At 37.1% G+C, this 18,903-nt stretch overlaps 1 long non-coding RNA gene across 1 annotated transcript; it reads right to left on the bottom strand.

The window, feature by feature from the left end:
* Positions 1-498: 498 nt before the first annotated feature.
* Positions 499-3,122, bottom strand: LOC121799166. The gene is made up of 3 exons (XR_006050152.1): positions 2,899-3,122; positions 1,223-2,667; positions 499-557 (listed from the first exon to the last, which is right to left on the bottom strand). It is a non-coding gene; the product is annotated as an uncharacterized LOC121799166 (long non-coding RNA).
* Between the last annotated feature and the right edge of the window lie 15,781 nt (positions 3,123-18,903).

The following is an 18,903-nucleotide window of genomic DNA, read 5'->3' as shown; positions in this document are numbered from 1 at the left end:
ACGCATCCAAAACAAGTAAGCTAGCTCAAACTCCAGAAAATCACAACGGCAAAAACAGAAATCAACATTATCGACATAACAGAAAATTAAACTTGCATAAAACACGAGAATAGTCGATAAAACAGAATGCCGAGCTTCGAACAGCGAAGCTCGGTGGAAACCACAAAATGCGAGAAATTAAACAGGAACTTGTTTCTTCGCCCTCAACAGGACGGTGTTACACCACAACTTGAAAATACGAGAAAGCAGAAAGTGAACCCAAGTGCGAAACCCCCTGAATTTCCCTCGAAGAACCCAAGTGTATAGAAAAGTGAACTAGCTGCAGACTGTTAGTGAGGTCTCCAACTGAGAAGATCCCTCCAGAATGCATGCATCCTTCCTTTTATAGACACGGACATAATCTTCTAGAACCTTCGTAGAATTCTCCATTCTACCCTTCAGTTTTGAGATTTACTCCGTCTTGCAATTTCTTTCACAATGTTCACTTATTCGCCAGTTTCCTCGGGCGTGTGATTGCCTCCTTCTTTTCCTGGACCTGGCGAATTTCTTCTATACACCTGGCTTAAGACATGTGTTAGACCCAGCAAATTCACAAATTTATCCCCTAGACCTATGCATGAAATTAGCCTTATCACTCACAGATAATATTGATCCCCAAAGAAAAGATTCTGCTAGTTCATCCAAAGATAGGCAAATTAAGAGAAAAGGAAACCGCCAATAAACCTTTGATTATAAAGTAAAATTTGCTATTTGCTACAAAGTAAACAACAAGACTCTCTTCCATAGATAATATCATCTAAAATAACCACAATAGACTACTTGGTTCTCAAATTGAAGCATATAAAGAAAATTATTCATAAATGGAGTCACAAAAGATAAAAAATTTCCCAAATCCACAATCATTCATAACAAGAATTACTCCAAATGCAAACAGAGTATGTTTATCATTCATTTTTTTTCTCAAACTACAATCCGAAGGTATGATTAGAAACCTCTGAAATGTAGCTCTCAAATTCGTATATTTTTTTAGCAAGAGCTCTTGAATTACTAGATCAGGCCACATAGTCATCCTAAGTCTAATCATCCTCAAAAACCCTATCTTAAATTCAAATTCTTCATCTCAAGAGTACACAAAACTACATTCACAAATAATTAAAAGCAAAAAAAGGCTAATCCCAACAAACATTAAACAATTGATACCAGATGAAGAGGAAACACTTACAGCAAATGAATTCTGATCGTAACGACCTGCCATCTCCTTATCAACTAATCCTTCAACTAAATCTGCTCACGAACACTATTTTGCGAATTTTGTAGATGTAAATAGTGTGTATACAACAATTCCAAAATTTAAATAGTATCAAACAAAACATAAATTTTATTATCACGAGCAAGATGGTAAATATGAAGGAAACCACCGTAAATTGATAAGTAGTTGTGAAGGTGTTGATTTTTTTTAATCTCATACAGGATTCATGACTGTGGCAGATTGTCACTCGACAAAGTTGAGAATATGTGACCATTTTAGCACTAAGTTAAAACAAGAATAATGCAATAGTACTGCATCAAATTTTCATGACATTGCCCACAACTTTGCAGATATGCTCCATTATTTCATCTAGGAGCTTCTGTATATTTAAAAGGAGAACCAACATGAGATTAAAATTAAGTGGAAATTTTTGAGCCAACATTATTAGGGAAGGGTGACTGCCTGCATATTCTGCATTGAAAAAATTAGAAAAGGGCCTTGTACAATGTTTTAGTAGTTGTTTCCTGCAACAAATTTATTGGCAGCATGAAAAATCTATTAAGATAATCATCAACTCCAAATGCATCCATGCGTGTTTAAAAGAATGTGAACTAACTAGCAAACAAACATAAGAAAATTTAGCTTTGAGAACTCAAAACCAAATAAATGATACCAAGCAAGATAATCTGGGCAAGATAAACCACACTACCTATTAAAAGATTCAGCTATTCCGATCCCAAAAAACAATGTGAACTAACAAGGAAATAAACATAAGCAATGACGGATCCAGAAAATATTTATGGTGGGGTCGAACAAATTAACAAAAAATGTACTAATATTTTAAAAAAAGTAGTAGTAGTACATTTGAGTTTAAGTAAGATGATTTTCAATTATGCGCTGTTCTGGAGTATGAGTATTCATATTAAAAACTACTCCTATTAAAAAATCTATAATTGGAAATAGAACTTTTTTTCTCCATGTATATCTAAATGTCTTTTCACAATTCATAAACATAAAAAATAAGTGAATCGAAAAAAATTCACGATTTAAAAACACAGTAAGAAATCAATTAAATTAATCACGATTTCAAAGCTAGTAGCAGTTGTCTTCCCCCGTCTACTTTTTGTGAGGTAAGATAGTATGTCAACACAAAGAGGATAACCACGAGACATGCTGCCACACAAGACACATTGTGGAAGTAATTATGATTATCTAGAAAAATTACTAAATCTCATACAAGCAGGAATGAAGGGTACCAACAACAAACGAGAAGGAGAGCTCTTTAATCAATTATCAAGCTCCTCATTTCAGACTCCCATGACCTTTTTTTCTCAACTTCTACTGTTCCTTGTAAAGGTTCTTGGGCAGTAGCTTCTAGAGGGAAGATTACCAATGCACAATAATGATCGTAACAAAAGCTGCAACAAAGCAATACTAAACCTGAGGCAGATTCACAAAAATCAGGTTTCAAAAAAATAAGCACAAAACATTTCTTCACAACTGCTGCTTCACTCATAGCAAATAAGGAACATGTGTGGATTTCCACCTAATTTTACTTAAATTCGAATTGGGGAAGAATTTGAATACAAACCCTAACTTCAATTCGAATCTGAAATTGGATGAATAAGAGGTGTGGGAAGGTTACTTACGTAGAGGATAGACAAGACTATTCAAGAGATCCGAAGTCCAGCGACGGCGGTGCCAGAATCGGCGGGACAGCCACTATACAGAGATGAATGTATGTGTGCATGTGTAGGGGGAGAGAAGTGTTGAGACAGAGAGGGAGACAAGGAAGAGCTTAAACGTTCGGTGGAGGGCGGAGCTCGGCGGAGGCGCGGCGTCGCCGGCGGAGGGTTGTGTGTGTGCGCGTGTGTCACGGTGTGTGTATATGTGAATGGCAGTTTGTGTGTGATTTATGTGTTTTATTAATGTTAAAAAAAATTATTGTAAAATTTTACACAGAGTAGAAGTGCCAGGAAATGAATTTTAATATGACATTTATGTTGAGGTGCAGTAACAATATATTATATACGTGTAGTGAAAAGCTAGTGTGTAGATAATATATCTATGCTGGCACTTTTTATAAAGTGTGATTAAAAAAGTGTAGTGAGAAGCAATTTTTCTAGTAGTGCTTCCCCATAGGCCGCTCGCCTTACACTAAGCATTTCGCATCTCTACGTTCATTATTATCGCAAGGTTTACATTCATCGCACAAGTCACAACTAGGTACAGTAGCATGCTCAAATTTACTATCATAGATATTGTTTCATGCTGCAATCGCATAACAATCATCATATAATCTCATCCAACTCATATGGGTTTAACACGTATTCGAGTTCATTGTCATACAACATTCGTCATCTTGGGCATAAGCGCAAATACCAATTTCATATCCATGCATTTTCACCAATTCATATTCCAAGCAAAATTTTCAACATGATATATATATAATCTTTGATTCCCATAGAAGTACTTTCATTCACACATGAGTAATATTCCCATCGATATTTCCAACATTTCATAGTTCATAACAAAATCCATCAGGATACTTGTTACCTCATTCTTCGTGGTTGAGCAGGGACGAGTTGTGGTGTTGAGCTCTCGACGTTTTTCATTTAGCCAATTTACACGTGAATAGATTTTTGACTTAAACAAGACTCGTGGGTCCAGAGCGGAAAGAACTGGGGCTCTGATACCAAACTGTCACGACCGCCCTTTAGGGTTAATAAAAGCGGGCGATCGTGATTAAAAGGACTTAATGAACAAACATAGAAGACTAGGGTTTCAATAAAAGTCTGACCAAGAATTTAAGTTTAATAAATAAAAAGACTAAAGGTTTAGCATTTATTCAAAAGATAATAAGTTTTCAAACATCCCAACAAACAGTTTCATAGTTAAATAAAAAAAATAGTAAAGAAAATATCACAGCGGAAGCATCCAAGAGGAGAGTGAAGTCATGTGTGAAGACACAACGACACTCGGAGTTTCAAAACAACCATAGTATATTATTAATTCTGCTCAACACCACCAACCGCTCGTCGCCGCTCAACCTGCACATAGGGAAAACACATGCAGGGCTGAGTACTATAAAAATACACAGTGGCTCAGGCCGAAAACATTTTAATTAAGAGTACATGTTATCATGCCCTACGTAAGTAACCATCGGGGTTTGAGCTTTAGAAAGGCCCGAGGCACCCAAAATATTTTCCATTGTTCAAAATAGCGACTGCGTAGTCATTTTCCCATAGACGTCAACCATATCTGCCAATACATGACTTGGAATGTGGCCACAAACCAAGCCACTAGACCGGGCAGCCCGTACGCTAGCACACAGTCTACCATAGGTGTACACTAATCCACATAGGGTTTGCGGCCCTACGAGGACCCGAATTCGATTTATATAACAGTGGCAAAAGCCACATCAGATAGGCACGTTAAAACAAATCACGACATGATAATCATAGAAATTTTTCATCAATAAAGCATTTAGGACATCGTCCTTAATTAAAAGAGAGCCCACCTCGACCGTTTAGATTTCAAGTACTGCTTTCCCTTTGTTATCACGTTTTGCACACGAGTTATCACCTTTAGATAATATATATTATCAATCAGTCACAAACATCGACTTAATATTATGCATGTCCCTAACGTTCCCCTTTTTCCCCATCTTTGAATAACACATCACGTCATCACATATATAAATCATGTATATCACTTATAACAACATAGTTGTTTTTGTAAATATAGAAATCTGGCAGCACTGCGCAATTATTTTATAAAAATTATTAAAAACTCACCCGACGTAAAATTTTACCACAATGCAGTAGACTCATCAAATAACTTCTAGTTAAAAATGCATGTCAAAATAACCTTTTTAGGTCGGTCAAATGGAAAACGTAACCTACTGGTTGAGAAAACATTTTCCGGCAGAATTGCGCAGTCAACTTCAAAAATTTACCAAACATTCATCTTTTGTTCAGATGAGTTAAAATTCACACACAACACAGAAGACATCATGAAGTTTACTTAGAAAAAAGAATCGAATAAAAAGGAGTTCATTTGGTCGGTCAAAACGTGTCGGAATCTACTGTCCGAATCCACAATTTTCAATGCTTAAAAATTCGAATTAGGGTTTTATCCCCATTCATTCAAACACAACCTTTTCATGGTTTTAACACACAAACATGCTTAAAAGAGTCCTCACACTCATGTTTTCATATAATCATACATCATTCACCAATGATTCATTAAATCTTCATACAATTTCATTCAAAACGCATACACACATACAAATACAAATTCCCACTGATTAAATCCTTAGATTTGAAATCCCTACACTCACTATATGCATGAGGGAGTCAAAAGAATGTTTAGATGGAGAGGAATGAAGAATAGGGGTTTGATTGTACCTTTCTTGAACGAAACAATCGGTAGAAACGAATATAACTCTTGATTCTTCAACAAACTCTTGGCGAATCGAAAGGATCTTGAGTAGAGTAGAAGAACAAATGTGGGAGGAATGGGGAAGAGAGAATGGGCGTGTGAGAGAGAGTGTAGGCGTGTGGGATTGGGTGGCTAGGGTTTAGGTTTTAGTTTAGTCTCTATTTATAGAGTTGAAAATAAAATATTCCACAATTAATTTGAAGATTTGGGAGAATAAATTAAATAAAGATTTGAGGGGATTTGAGGGAGATAATTGGCGTGAATTTGAGGGAGAAAATAAGGAGGAATTTTTGAAAATCTTGGCTATTTAATTAGCCTTTGATTTAATTTGGTATTTTCACGGAGCAGAATAAAATAATACGGAGCAGAAAATTAATAAAAATCCTCCCAAATTATATGGTAGTAGGCGTGTGATTTATTTCTCCCACAAGGAATAATTTCCAAATCTTTAATAAATTAAGGTAAGATTTGCTAGGATATTCCAATTAAATCATGGAAATAAATAAATTAGGGATCAAAATAAACAATGAATAATTCCCACCTCCCAAATATTGGGAGATTTTGAAATCCCGCTTAGAAAAATCATAGGGATCGATTTTTCCTCATGAAAAAATCATAGGGCGTCACAATGCATGTCCTATCGTTCCTTTCATCGTTTTCTTAAATTACCCATCCCAAACGTTCACCAACATAAGGAAACACAACATAGTATACATCAACGTATAACACATAACCACACCATAAGATACGTTCCTTAAGCACACATGCATCATGTAATTCATTCAAACTTGAAAACAAGTATTATTTTAACATGACTGAAATCTGGCAGAACTGAGCAGTTATTTTGTAAAAATCATTAAAAATCCATCCGACCTCTGTTGGGGCTGAAATTTTACCACAACAAGGTAGACACATGAAATATCATCCAGTTAAAATTTCACATCAAAATCACATATTTAGGTCGGTCAAATAAAAAACGAAACTCACTGGACGAGAATACAAATTCTGACAGAACTGCACAGTTAACTTCAAAAATTCATTAAAACTTCATCTTTCGTCAAAAGAGGCTTAAATTTATACACAACACAGAAGACATCTCAAATATTACTCAGATAAAAATTCGTGTCAAAATAAGATCGTTTGGTCGGTCAAACACACGTCGGAATATACTGTCCGAACACCACAGTTTTCATGCTTCACAAATTCGAATTAGGGTTTATCTATCATTCATCCAAACACACATATTCATGCTTCCAACACATAATCATCCTTCAAAAAGATCTCACTACCATGTTCTCATATATTCACATATCATTCACCAACGAATCATCCACAACCTCACACATACACATACATAAACGCATATCCACATACTTTCTCATGCAAAACATCAATCCCAACCGATTAATTTTTAGATATATGATTTCTACACTCACTATATGCATGAGGGAATCAAGAAACATGGATTCAATGGAAAGGATGAGAAAGAGAATTCAAATATTCCTTTATTGTTCAAAAACAATCGGTAGGAATGATAATTGATGCGATTCTTCGATGAATCTTGAATTTCCAACTTCAAATTGATGCAAGAATAAAGGATTGATGAAGGATTTTTGGAGAGGATGAAGAGAGGGAGGGAGGCGTGTGACGGAGAGAAAATGAGGGAGGGGGGCGTGTGATTTGGTGGCTAAGGTTAGGGTTTTAGTTATTTAAGGTTTAGGTTAAATTCTCACACTAAATTAGAATAATTAAATTGTGGGAGAATAAAATAGAGGTAAATTCCCACAACTAAAAAAATAAAGTAGGCGTGTAATGGAGGGAGAGGATTTTCAAAAATTGCTATTTAATTAGCAAGGAATTGATTTGGTATTTACTTGGAGAGAAATATATTCACAAATTAAGCAACAAGATAATGAGTATTTCATAAACAAGGTAACAAGATAATTTAAAATCTCCAAGTATAGCACAAGGGAAAGGGAGGCGTGTACTATGGAAGCATGGAAGGGAACAATATTTAAATCCTCAATTAAATGGGAATAGGATTTAAATTTGTTAATTTTTTTGTAGGAAAAGATTCCCACAAAATAGGTAACAAATAAATTTATTCCACAAGGAAAAAAAAAGAAGGCATATGGGGCGTGTGATAGGGAGAGAATTAAAAGGAAAATATTCACATCCCTAATGAATTTAGCATAGGAATTAATTTGGTATTTATTTGAATATAATGGATTCCACAAATAGGAAACAAATATAAATTCCTCTACAACAAGGGAGGGCCGAAAATTTGGGTTATATTCCCACAAGGAAATAATTCAAATCTTAATTTAATTAGGGTGAGGAAACAAAATGTGACAAGATTTAATTGGATTTAAATTAAATGAAAGGAATCAACAAGGCACCAATTAAATCAAAAATAATTCATCCTTCTAATTAAATAGGGGATTTTTCGAAATCTCTCAAGAATAGGCTTAGGGTTCGAATTCCATGTAGCACAAATTAAGGATAATTTGATTTGGATTTAATTTGGATAAATATCACAAAATAATTAATTAAATCCAAGAAAGAGAATATAATTTCCAGTAATTGAAGGGGCCGAAAATTACCACTAAAATAGCTAGAACAATATGCATGATTTCATTTAATTATTTCCCCACTTTTGAAAAAAATATGACACTTCATTCCACATCACTCACAACAATTTATTTCACATAATCAACTCAATCACATAGGAACAAATAAATTCCATAAAAGAAAAATTTCCACTCGACATCCATATTAAAACAAAAGTCGCAGAAATTTTTGGGATGCTACAAAACATGTACTCCCTCTGTTTTTTGTTAGTAGAGAAATTTCTTTTCGGTACGGAGTTTAAGAATAGTGTGTTAAATGGATGTTGGAAAAAGTAAGAGATAATAAAGTAAGAGAGAAGAAGAAAAAATAAAGTAAAAGTGATAATTACTTTTTGCTAAAAATAGAAACGACTCAGTTAACTTGGAACTTCCCAAAATAAAAAAATGACTATGTTAACATGGAACAGAGGGAATAGTTCTTTCTTAATTTAATACTATAATTTCTCCTCTAATTTGTTGTCTTGAATATTACTCCCACTTTTTAACATGTCATTTCTTAAAAAGATTTTATTGTCTTCTTAATTTAATATAAATTCTCCTCTTTCTTGTCTTGCCTGTTAGAGCATCCACAACCGTGCTCTTGCCAGCGGCACGGTTGTGGGCCGGGCGGTACTATTCATGCCTGCTCTCTGGCAAGAGCACAACACCCACAACTGTGCTCTTCCGCAAGGACGAGCACAATTAATATAAAATTCAATTAAACAAAAACATTTCCATAATATTAAAATCCATTTAAAAACCACAATAAATATTACAAATTACAAATAAAATTAAAAAGTGATCGCCGGATTGGTTCGTTGCGCTCGATCGTTCCCGGCGGCCGGTTTGCATTGTACCGGCTAGAGACGCGCCACCAAAAGTGATCGCCGGATTGGTTCGTTCCAACCACCGCATCTTCGGAGATTTTCAAGTACTCCTTGAACAATCTTTCCATCTCCGCCGGTGAGTACGGTGTGCGGACACCGGCGCGAGATGGAGGAGTCGGCATTTGGGAAGGGGCGCGAGGCCTAGACTTCGGTGTCCACCCGTAGCGCCCATCGGAGGCACCTTGATCGTCGATTGGGTATGGCCGGTAGCCACCCGGAACGCCCGAATCTTGGGTGAGAGGGGGTCGAATATTCCGTTTCCGGACTAGGAAACGGTTGTGAACCGAACCATTCGGGGTTCCAACCGTGGGAGCCCGAAGGGTTATCGTCTTGGCCGGACATAGTGATGTTGTAGGGTATGAGAGAATGAAGATGAAAATGGATATGAGAGAATGGAGATGAGAATGGATATTGGAGAATGATGATGAGAGTTGTGTAGTTTGATGTGAATTTTTGGGGTGAAATTGGGGGTATTTATAGATGAGAATGGATATTGGAGTGCGCCACGTGTGCGCCCGCTGGCACGGACGTGCTCGATACATCGAGCAGCGCCGTGCCAGCGGCGCGAGCGCAGCGGCGGCGGATGGCGTCAGTGCCAGCGGCGCGGACGGCGGTGGCGACGGACGCCACCGCTGCGCATGCTCTTACACATATCTTTTTAGCATGTCTTTTTTAAAAGAGTTTATTGGCTATAAAAGCATAAAGTTTCATCCCAAGACCTTTTAAAATTTGAATGACAAATCATGATATTTAAAAAATTCTTAATAATCACATTTGATAAAATTTGTAACATAATTTTAAGTTTGTTTTAGCTCAAAATGAAGGTGTTTAGTCCACGTTGTAGTATATATACATGTTTATGTAACTATTCATCGACAACACTAATTTAAATCTTAAAATGTTATTACAAGATAATTGAGAAATTTTTGTAACTTTATAATTTAGCATTCAAAATTTAACAGGTGCAAGATAATTTAGAATTTGATCCAACTTTATAATTTTATGAATAATTAATTTATTTGAAATTTTTATTGGGAATCATGTTTTATGGAGTACTACTCCACTATTTAAGAAAATATAAAAGGGACTTAATTAATTGTTAGAATACTGGTAGAATTTGAATATGGTATCCATTTACGGAATTGATCATCATGCAACTTTATTATTAATCAAAAGTATTATAAATAATGGGAAAAAAAAATTAAATCATGTAAAGCCTATTAAATACTGGGCTTTGAAATACATCAGGCGCCTTTTACTAAGATCCAATCCATGTTACCAATACACATTGAGTTTACCCTGTAATGGTAGAGAAAGAGGCGCCGAAATTGTGGTGGTGCTTAAAAAGAAAAAAAAAATTGCAGCGAACTCGATGCTCCGGCGAGTGGGAATCCCCATTTCTTTGACCGCGAAAGCGAGGCTTGGTAGGAGGCGTCTGGATTCTTACAATATCGGCGGACCGCCTCAGTAGCCCCGCCCCCTTTTTTGTCCACAACCCTAGTTTATTTATCCGCGCTCATAAAAAAAGTTGTCCGCAGCTATAAGGTGACACTTTCAATAGCCCCAAAATTTTGTATCTACTTTTCATTTAATTTTATTTTAGTTTATTTTAAATCAATTATAATAAAAAATTATCAGAATGTAAATAATTAGAAAACGAGGTAATTGAGACCGAATATTCGTTGTATTATGAAACCGGGAAATTTTACAACGAACATTTAAAAACAATACAAATAAAAACGCCGCCACCGTCTACTCGGTGGCGGAGTCGGATTCCTCCTCCTCTTCTCCGTCGTCTCCCCCGCTTCCGCCGGCCGCCCCTGCCAAATCTTCATCAGACAAGCCTAGACGGTGCTGGATCCGACCTATGAGTTTCCACTATATACCCTTGATGACCGGGGTCGCTTGCGGTTCTCGTAGCGGAGGCAGTTATTATGCAGTTGTTGCATCAACTGCACATCTAGTTTCTCCCTCAAGACCTCGTGGGGACAAGAGGCCATGGGCTGCGGGATGCGCGATCCAGACGCGGCCGACGATAGGCGGGAGGAACTTCCAGCCACTCTAGCGTTTCGAATAGAGGCCTGTTGTCCCGGAGGGTGTGGGTGCCTAGAGTGTGTAGCAGAGGGCTCTTCGGTTTGCTCATCGTTGAGGTCGATTGATTGCGAGCCGCTGCCGCTGCTGTAGTCCCCGGCTATGTTGTGTCTATTACGCTTTGCCCCAGGAGCTCCTGCCCCCTCTTGCGCACAGATGGCCTTGAATTTCGGACAGTGCTCGAGAACAAGATACTCCTCCCACATTGTGAATTTCGGCCAGTTTTTCGTGTTGAATTGGCTCATAGACAGTGCCTTCACGTCGGCTTCGCTTCGGCCACTCTCAGCATTGAGCAGGTTGTTCTCGTATATGCCCGCGAACCGCTTGATGGCCGTCAAAATCCTAGACCACTTTTTGAGGAGCTATTCTCCGTCACGCGGTTTGGTGCCTTGAGGTTTGAACTCGTTGTATGCCAACAGGACGCACTTCCAAAAGCTCCCCTCGGTATGATCGGTTCCCACTATGGGGTCCGATGTGACGGCATCCCACGCCCGCGCCACAGCAATGGACTCCGCTTTGGTGTAGAGCGTGGTTCGTTTACCGCCGGCTTCCGCCACCGCTGCCTCGCTGCCCTCGCCGCCACCGCTGGTGCTGCCCGAGCCGCCGCCACTGCTTCCACGCGCTCTTGTCGGAACGGGCGTATCCACGCGCTCTGTCGGCGTATCCGGTACGTCCGGACTGAGCAGACCCATCATCGTCTCTAGTGCGTCTCGATCTGCATCGGTGAAAGGAGATTGGCTGGATTGGAAAGGGGTCTTCAGACGCGGATGGTTAAGCACGCCGAGGTTGGGTCTGTAATCTACAAACGTCGAGCGACTCAAATTCCTCTGAAAAGGTTGGAGTGTGGGAGAAGACCTTCACGACTGAGATGGAGGAGGGGTTGGACTCGATCCCCACGGAGGGGGAGTTTGACTCCAACTCCACGGCTGGGACGGATTGCCTCCATATCCCGACGGCTGGGAAGGATAGCCGTCATATCTTGATTCGTCAGTGCCGGGTGATTCGTCGTCTCCATCGTGCATTTTTAGAGAGTGAAAGTATAGAGATTGAATGAATGGAGAGTGTGTGAAAATGGTGTAAATTGGGTGGTGGAAGGGTGGTATTTATAATAGAATTTTCGAAAAAAAAAATTCGAAAAATTTTCGCCAACAGCCGGAGCACCTATAGGCGCGGCGATCGGGCACCGGCGCGTCCTCGCACAACTCTCGGCAGAGGCCCTTCCTCCCCGGAAATGCGGTCCGCCTCGGGGCGGACGTCCTCGCCATTATAGATCGGCGGGGCGGCGGCCGGCGCGCCCCCTATAGTGGATACTCTTATAGAGTGGAGTGGAGTGGAGTGGTGATACGATGCCTCTTCGTTGAGGAAGCTGCAACGTTTCCGGTATAGAGTCAGTGACGACAAAATCTGGAATTGCAGGGAGAAATTTAGCGATTGCAACAATAAAAAATCTAAATTTGGAGGTAAAATGGGAGGGAGAAATCTGGTGCTAACAACAAAATCTTATCTTCCTTATGAATAATTTTTTTCCTTGGTTTTTCCGGTTGATGTTTTAGCTGACATTGTTCGTCTCTCCATCGACCTTCGATCTGTCTCCCCGTTTTCGCTCCGCCATGGTCTCGCAGTCATCCTCCATCGATGCTGCCATTGTTGCCGTGCTTTCCTTGTCCAACCCCTACATATATACATATACGTACATATAGAGAAAAGATAAGACAGAAAGTGCATAATGTAGTTCATTTCGGTTTGTCGAAACTGCCATCGCACATTGCTCCATACTCTTCTCCTTTCTCTCTGTTAATCACCCATTTAAAATTTCTTACACTATTTTTGCAGGAATAGTAGTTCAAAACTTCCGGTGAAAGCTAGTTTCAATATATAATTTAATTGATTATTAATCTCCTCTTCACTTTACTCAAGATTTTGAGATTGACGAATTTGACCAATTATACTCGGAGCATCCACAACGGCGGCCGTCCCGGCGGAAGTCCGACCGGCGTGTCGGACGTCCGCTCGGGACGTCTGCCATTAGGCGTGGGAGGGACGAATACTGACGTCCGTTGCGAACACCGTAGTTCCGCGGCATTCCGACGACGTCCGTCGTCTGCCATTGCGGGTTCCCGGCGGACGTCCCAATTTTTCATTTTTTTAAAAAAACTCTATATATACGACTTGTTGAACTTCATTTCATTCGCACCACTTGTTTTAACGTGTTTCTCTCTCTCTCTCTCTACGTGTAACGACCCGCTAAGCCGATATTATTAGAAACAATATTATTAGCTTAATTATATATATATATATATATATATATAGGGATATATATATATATATATATATAGGGGTGCATTATAATGATAACCTCAATTTTCGTAATAACCCTATAACTAAATCTGGACCACACATTTTTAAAATCACGTGGTCTAGATTCAAACTTAGATTTACTTCATAAAAAAAGCGCGGGGGTAAATATGTCATTTCGCTCATGATAAAATTTACGTATCCAAATTTCGCTCATTTAATTTCTGAATTTCGCACATTTTATCAGGAGAAATTTCGGAATAAGGGTTTAAATTCGATGACCTTTCGTAATTAGGGATTCAATTCACTGACATTTCGTAATTTGGGATCGGGGCATGCGTATTCTTCGTAATAAGGGATTTCTGAAATTTTAGCTTATTTATGTGCTTTTTAAATATTATTTCCCTCTTGCTATTTATCAAAAGTCTAAATTACCCCATTCACTTCAAATTTTTACCAAAATTCTATAATAATAGAATCAGTCGCGCTCAAACAAAAAAAAAAGTGAAGAATGTTAATCTGAGCCGCCCAAAGTAGCCATATGTATTACTACTCACGTCATAGTCTCTCTCTAGAAATATCTCACCACATAGGTACAGTGAAAGAGAAAGAAATAAGCACAGTAGATCATCAACAGAGTTGAATTGAAGAAGAGGAATCATTAAAACAAGCTCCTCGATCTATCTACATCTCTCACTTCAGATATATACATACATATATATATATATATATAAGAAAATGATCAATACAAAACTTGATCTCAATACAAAATCCAGACCAAATCCTGACCATGAGATTTGATAATCCAATGGTCAATAATTAAACAAAAACACGGAGGGTCATTGTAAAGCAGTTTTAGGTCATATTATAAACTTTGGATTTGAGGTCATGTTAAGATCATTTCATGTCATCCTTACTATAATGACGTAAAAATAAGCTTACAATGACCTAAAAATGACTTTTGTATGCTTGGTTCTGCATTTTTGTATTAAGAATGGTTTTGCATGGATCAAAACCCTATATATATATATATATATATATAGGGATGTATTCATTTCCTTTTCCTATATTTCCTCCTTTTTCCTTCTTAATATCAGCCATTAGATTAGAGAAATGGACGGTCAAGATCAGCATTGGGTAATTAATTCCGTGTTGCATTATTTGTCCTATTTTGTGCATTATGAGGGTACAATAGTAATCTAATAATGGTTGGAAACCGCTACGAATAATGCACCACATGGTCACGAGTAATGCATATAATTGGCTATATAATGCACAATATGTGAACTGCAATGCATACGAACAAGATGTGTTGTGTTATGATGTTTGACACACATTTCTTGTTTCCCCTAAGGGTTTAATAAGCTTAGGGGCTAGGGTATAGTACGTAGACATGTATGTAATCTTCACATGGTAACGAGTAATGGATATAATTGACTATATAATGCACAATTTGTGAACTGCAATGCATACGAACAAGATCTGATGTGTTATGTTGTTTGACACACGTTTCTTGTTTCCCCTAAGGGTTTAATAAGCTTAGGGGCTAGGGTATAGTACGTACGCATTAATAACAAATTATAAAACGATACGAATAATTCACCAAATTGTCACGAGTAATGGATGTTATTAACTATATAATGCACAATATGTGAACTGCAATGCATACGAATAAGATGTACCATGTTATGATGTTTGACACACGTTTCTTGTTTCCCCTAAGGGTTTAATAAGCTTAGGGGCTAGGGTATAGTACGTAGACATTACTAAATGCACGTATGTAATCTTCAATCCGTTGAGTAACCCATATACACAATACCTCTAATAATGCATAATATACTGAGATAATGACAATTAACAGCTACATAATGCACTACCTAAACCAAATAATGCACATACGTATATTCTAATAACAACAATTTGTTAGTAATGTCTACGTACTATACCCTAGCCCCTAAGCTTATTAAACCCTTAGGGGAAACAAGAAACGTGTGTCAAACATCATAACATGGTGCATCTTATTCGTATGCATTGCAGTTCACATATTGTGCATTATATAGTTAATAACATCCATTACTCGTGACAATTTGGTGAATTATTCGTATCGTTTTATAATTTGTTATTAATGCGTACGTACTATACCATAGCCCCTAAGCTTATTAAACCCTTAGGGGAAACAAGAAACGTGTGTCAAACATCATAACACAGCACATCTTGTTCGTATGCATTGCAGTTCACAAATTGTGCATTATATAGTCAATTATATCCATTACTCGTTACCATGTGAAGATTACATACGTGTCTACGTACTATACCCTAGCCCCTAAGCTTATTAAACCCTTAGGGGAAACAAGAAACGTGTGTCCAAACATCATAACATGGTACATCTTATTCGTATGCATTGCAGTTCACATATTGTGCATTATATAGTCAATTATATGCATTACTCGTGACCATGTGGTGCATTATTCGCAGATACCAAAATGTGGCAGTTACTTTTCCGTCAAATGTCAATAATAACCCTGTAATGCATACAACCACCTTCTATAATGCAACACGGAACCAGTTTTATAGAATCAATCTGATCCGTTGATGCCTTAGATCTAACGCGTAATATTAAGAAGGAAAAAGGATCTAAGATGTGAAAAGGAGAATAACGCTCCCCTATATATATATATATATATATATATATATATATATATATATATATATATATATTTCCATCCATCAATCTGCAGAGAAAAAGACAGAGTAAGCAAAAAAAACAATGAGCCCAGAAGAGTCGTTGAGATCTCTCTCTCTAGACTACCTGAATTTGTTGATCAACGGCCAGGCCTTCAGCGACGTTACCTTCAGCGTGGAGGGGCGTATGGTTCACGCGCACCGTTGCATTCTGGCTGCCCGGAGCCTCTTCTTCCGCAAGTTTTTCTTGACGGTAGCACCATTTACGACAACTTTTGCACTGAAATTATCAAATACACCGGGCACTCCAACATCGATTACAGTAATCTCTCCTCTCCCCTTCGATTCATTACCTATTTCTCTCGATCCCCAATTTTCTCTTCTCTTCCCACGCAGACATTTGCATTTCTCCCACAAATTTTAATGCTTTATGCTTTAATTTGATTTCATTTCATTTTTCTAGGGTTCTCAAACATGTTTGATCATTCCCATTCACATTCACATTCACCATCACTGATCAATTTCTCCGTTTGCTCGAAGAATAATGAGCGCCGCTTCTAAATTCATAAAGTGCGTCACCGTCGGTGACGGCGCCGTCGGGAAGACATGCCTATTGATTTCCTACACCAGCAACACCTTCCCCACGGTCTGCATTTCTTTCAATCCATCGCTATATTCACTTGCAGATTCTATTTATATAGAATTTTGGTAATAATTTGAAGGGGTAATTTTGACGATTGATAAATGGTAAAAGGGAAATAATATTTAAAAAGTACATAAATAAGCTAAAATATCAGAAATCCTTTATTACGAACAATACACATGCCTCGATCCCAAATTACGAAAAGTCAGTGAATTGAATCCCTAATTACGAAAGGTCAGCGAATTTAAACCCTTATTTCGAAATTTCTCTTTTATTAGTCAGTCAAAAGTATCATTTTATCAACTCAGAGTATCATTCTATCCGGCAAAACTATCATTCTATGCAATAAACCTAACATATATCATTTTATCATTTTATCAGTCAGTCAAAAGTATCATTTTATCAACTCAGAGTATCATTCTATCCGGCAAAACTATCATTCTATGCAATAAACCTAACATATATCATTTTATCATTTTATCATTTTATCAGTCAGTCAAAAGTATCATTTTATCAACTCAGAGTATCATTCTATCCGACAAAACTATCATTCTATGCAATAAACCTAACATATATTATTTTATCATTTTATCATTTTATCAGTCAGTCAAAAGTATCATTTTATCAACTCAGAGTATCATTCTATCCGGCAAAACCATCATTCTATGCAATAAACCTATCATTTTATCATTTTATCAGTCAGTCAAAAGTATCATTTTATCAACTCAGAGTATCATTTTATCCGGCAAAACTATCATTCTATGCAATAAACCTAACATATATCATTTTATCATTTTATCAGTCAGTCAAAAGTATCATTTTATCAACTCAGAGTATCATTCTATCCGACAAAACTATCATTCTATGTAATAAACCTAATATAATCGGCACAATACATAATATACAAACCTACAAAGCAGTAAACGTATCATTTTATCAACTCAGAGTATCATTTTTATAAGGTTGTTGTCATTTTATCCGCTTAGATTATCATTTTATCAGGTAAAAGCATCATTTTATTAAACAAAAATGTCATTTTATACACCAAAAATACCTATCATTCTATCGGCTGAAAGTATCATTCTACCCGGCATAATTATCATTCTATCGGCTGAAAGTATCATTCTATCCGGCAAAACTATCATTTTATGCAGTATACCTAACATTTATAAGCTAAAAGTATCATTTTATCAACTCAGAGTATCATTCTATCCGAAAAAACTATCATTCTATGCAATAAACCTAACATATATCATTTTATCATTTTATCAGTCAGTCAAAAGTATCATTTTATCAACTCAGAGTATCATTCTATCCGGCAAAACTATCATTTTATGCAATATACCTAACATTTATAAGCTAAAAGTATCATTTTATCAACTCAGAGTATCATTCTATCCGGAAAAACTATCATTCTATGCAATAAACCTAACATATATCATTTTATCAGTCAGTCAAAGGTATCATTTTATCAACTCAGAGTATCATTCTATCCGACAAAACTATCATTCTATGGAATAAACCTAATATAATCGGCACAATACATAATATACAAACTTACAAAGCAGTAAACGTATCATTTGATCAACTCAGAGTATCACTTTTATAAGGTTGCTGTCATTTTATCCACTTAGATTATCATTTTATCAGGTAAAAGCATCATTTTATTAAACAAAAATGTCATTTTTTACACCAAAAATACCTATCATTCTATCGGCTGAAAGTATCATTCTACCCGGCATAATTATCATTCTATCGGCTGAAAGTATCATTCTATCCGGCAAAACTATCATTTTATGCAGTATACCTAACATTTATATGCTAAAAGTATCATTTTATCAACTCAGAGTATCATTCTATCCGGAAAAACTATCATTCTATGCAATAAACCTAACATATATCATTTTATCATTTTATCAGTCAGTCAAAAGTATCATTTTATCAACTCAGAGTATCATTCTATCCGGCAAAACTATCATTCTATGCAATAAACCTATCATTTTA

Source organism: Salvia splendens, chromosome 4 (genome assembly GCF_004379255.2).
Source record: "Salvia splendens isolate huo1 chromosome 4, SspV2, whole genome shotgun sequence".
NCBI lineage: Eukaryota > Viridiplantae > Streptophyta > Magnoliopsida > Lamiales > Lamiaceae > Salvia > Salvia splendens.
The sequence above is the reverse complement of the archived record's forward strand: the minus strand, read 5'-3'. Positions and strand labels throughout refer to the sequence as shown.